Raw genomic sequence first — 4076 nt, 5'->3', positions numbered from 1 at the left:
CAAAGTGGGAATAAATAATAGAGACAGATCAGGGAAAAAAAGGGTAGGATTTTTTTTAAGTACAGTATACATACAGAACAGTATAAAAACCAATGAATTTTTAAAGTGAACACATCCATGGAACTCCATCCAGGTCAAGAAACAGAATATTACCTGGATCCCAAAAGTCTTCCTCATGCCCCCTTCTAACCACTACTCTCTTCTCCAGGGAAAATTAATTTTGCCAAAAGACAGATCAAAAAGGGGTGAAACTTCTAGAAGTACCATCAGTACGGGAGGCAAGACACAGCACAGTGAGTACAAAGTGAACGTAAGTTTCTTAACTGTTAGGCTGGTCTCTTTATAGCCACACTATGATAAAAGAACAAGTAAAATGGCAGCCTGGGAGAGTAGAGTGAGAACTGGACACACTGGAAAATGGGGGGAAAATAATGTCTACCTCAGAAGGTTATTGTGATAATTAAGTGAAACCATTCATTTACATTTTTAAAAGATTTATTTATGTGTGTGTGTGAGAAAGAGAGAGAGAGAGAGAGAATTGGGGGAGGAACAAAGGGAGAGAATTTTCAAGCAGAATCCACACTGAGTGGGGAGTCTGACGGGGGGGCTCAATCCCACAATATGTGAGATCATCACCTGAGCCAAAACCAAGAGTTTCAACTGACTGAGTCACCCAGACAACCCTGCATTTACATTTTATTATATAAACCTAGTAGATACTCAATGAATAGGAACTACTATTTTGCCTTCATCATTCTTGGTGAGTTTAGAAAATGCAGCATAATTCTAAACTCAAGGCACATATACTCTCAAAGCAATTGGTTATAGTTACCTTTATTCACTACAAAAAGCATGTTATTTCTTTATCATTTATTTAAACCATATCAAGCCTTTTGATCGAGTAGAGAGTAGTTCAGTTCGGAAGTTGACACAGCACTATAACAACTGATTTGTATATTTTATTTAGCAAGCAATTATCCTTATTCACTGCCCAAACATTTTAAATTCTATTTCATGAACATTGTTATTTGAGGACAGTATCTTCAGAGTGACACCTGTAAAAACAACACAGTGACCCTTCCTGCACACTTGAACTTGTTTGACATCTTGGAGATTACCTCCCTTTATTTCAACAGGCCTCAGTTCTAACCCCTGAAAGTCCCCTTCACTAGAGCTGTAAGCCACTTTAATTGCCACCCTAGCTTTAATCTATGTCAATAGCAGTGGCTGCAAGAGGGGAAGCCACTGTAAGTGGTTCTCCTCACTGACAGACACAAGGCCGGTTCCTACAAACATCCCCTAGGACCAGGCTACAGATGCCCAAGAATTAATTCTACCTGCTTCATCAAATAACCAACATGTTTCTGGGCAATCCAGGCCCAATCTCGGCTCTGCACTTGCAATTAGTTAGGACTGCAGGCAAACATTGAACAGAAACCAATGACAGTTCCCCATGGGGAGGGCTGCAGAAGCAGGATGGGGAAAATAGAACACAGAGGGTCCAAGGGCTATGATGGGTGAACTAAAAAAGAGTAGGGTAGTGTGGTCAGAATGTCCTTTTCATACCATTTTTGTGAGTTGCTCAGATCTTGTTATGGCCATCTCTTTTTAGTCATATGTATTATGATGAGTTGAGATATGTACTATCTTCTCTGTTCTTCTAAAGAACACTTAGAAGCAAGTGGGGGTAGTGACAGGTTTAAACCCTTTCTAAAATTAATATCAATAATCTTGCCTTTCTTTTTCAACAAATGGTGCTGGGAGAACTTACTAACCACATGCCAAAAAATGAAGCTGGATCCTTACCTAACACCTTACACAAAAATTAATTCCAAATGGATCAAGACCTAAACATAAGACCTAAAACAATAAACAACAAAACTCTTAGAAGAAAACATAAGACCAAAGCTTTGCAACATTGGCTTGTGTAACGATTTCTTGCCTATGCTACCAAAGGCACAGGTAACTTGTCTAAATATACAAGTTGGGCTCCATGAAAATTTTTAAATTTTGTGCATCAAAAGACATTCTGTAGAGTAAAAGAGGCAACCCACAGAATGGGAGAGAATATTTGTCAGTGATATCATATATATGATAAAAATTAATATCTAGAATACATAGAGAGCTCAAAAACCCAAACAACCTCATTCAATAATGGACAAAAGACTAGACTAGATATTTCTACAAAAAAAAAGATATACAAATAGCTAATAACATGAAAAGATGCTCAATATCACTAGTCATTAGGGAAATGCAAATCAGATGTACACTGAGATACCGTATCCATTAGGATGACTACTACCAAGCAGAAAACAGCAAGCGTTGGCCCAGATGTGGAGAAATTGGAACCCTTGTGCACTGTCAGTGATAATGGAAAATAGTACAGCTGCTACGGAAAACAGTATGGTGGTTCCAAAAAAACTGAAAATGTAATTACCACATGACTCAGCCATTCCACTTCTGGGTGTATACCACAAGAATTTAAAACAGTGTCTTGAAAAGGCATTTGTATACCCAGTTTCATAGTAGCATTATACACAGTAGCTAAAATGGAAGGCAACACAAATGTCCATTGGCCAATGAATGGATAAGCAAAATGTGGAACATACATACAATGCAATATTATTCAGCCTTTAAAAAGAAGAAAATTAGGGGCTCCTGGGTGGCTCAGTGGTTGAGCATCTGCCTTTGGCTCAGGTTGTGATTCTGGGGTCCTGGAATCGGGTCCCGTATCGATCTCCCTACAGGGAGCCTGCTTCTCCCTCTGCCTCTGTCTCTGCCCCTCTCTCTGTGTCTCTTATGAATAAATAAACAAAACCTCAAAAGAAGAAGAAGAAGATTTCACAATATGCTACAAAGATGAACACTGAAGACATTATGCTAAGTGAAATAAACCAGTCACAAACAGACAAATATTATATGGTTCTACTTATATGAGCTACTTAGTACAGTCAAAATCATGAAGACAGAAAGCATAATGGTGGTTGGCAGAGGCTGTGAAACAAGGAGCCTGGGGAGCTAGTGTTTAATGGGGACAGACTTTCCGTTTTGCAAGATGAAAGGACTTATAGGGATGGCTAGTGGTGTTTGGCTGCATCATACTGCGAATGTACTTAATGCCACTGGACCATACACTTAAAAATGGTTAAGATGGTCAGTTTCATGTTATATGTATTTTACCACAATTTGTTTAAAAAAAGAAAAACAAATAACCATGGCTTTCACGATGCTTTGCTCTGAGCCTTCAACAAAAGCACTTGGTAATATCTAGTAGGATGATGCTTCTTGCCCTCAGAAGAAAGGAAAGATCTGTTTTTTGCTTTCTGGCTTCCTTTTTACAATGTCTAGCCTTTCCCCCAAACAATTCCATCTTGTCTTCGGGCCCATTCCACCTCAAAGCTCCCACAGGCACCAGCCCCTGTCCTCTCCCTACTACCTATGGTCCTTACTCTTCAGGGGCCAGACACTCTGGCCTTTCCAGTTAGGCAGCTTGGCGGTTTCTCTACAAACTCTGGTAGACCTGGCAAACCATTCCTCTTTATAAGGACAAGATTCAGCTCATGCTTCTATCCCTTTGGGAAGCTTTCCCAGACCCACCCAAGAAAAACTTGATCCTTCCTCTCCTTGTTGCCACCTTTACCTGACCTGGAGTCCAGCACGGACTCCTTTGCATGAGGAAAGATTATTCATCTCTTGGTCTCACATTCCGTGAGCCCCTTGAAGAGTAAGGACATATTTTTATTATTCATCTCTGTACCTTTAGCTTTTAACTCAGTGCCTAACACATGAAAAGTATTCATCCCCCTCCCCCCATTGATGAATGAGTCTTGGTACTGATCATACACTATGAAAAAATTTAGTTGCCAGTTTCTTTTGTCTCAACTTTTCTCAAAAAGTAACAATAAAGTAATAATAATTTCAATCTTTCCTACATTCAACCTGAAGCCAAAGCTTGTTTGATGTAGCTACTTATATTTAAAAACACAAACAAACTAAAAATCCCCAACCAACTAGCCCTCCTGCAAGACTCCCCTTACTCCGCCCAGCCCCCCTTTCCTCTTTCCTTTTTTCTCCCC

Source organism: Canis lupus, chromosome X, assembly GCF_048164855.1.
Source record: "Canis lupus baileyi chromosome X, mCanLup2.hap1, whole genome shotgun sequence".
NCBI lineage: Eukaryota > Metazoa > Chordata > Mammalia > Carnivora > Canidae > Canis > Canis lupus.
The sequence above is the reverse complement of the archived record's forward strand: the minus strand, read 5'-3'. Positions refer to the sequence as shown.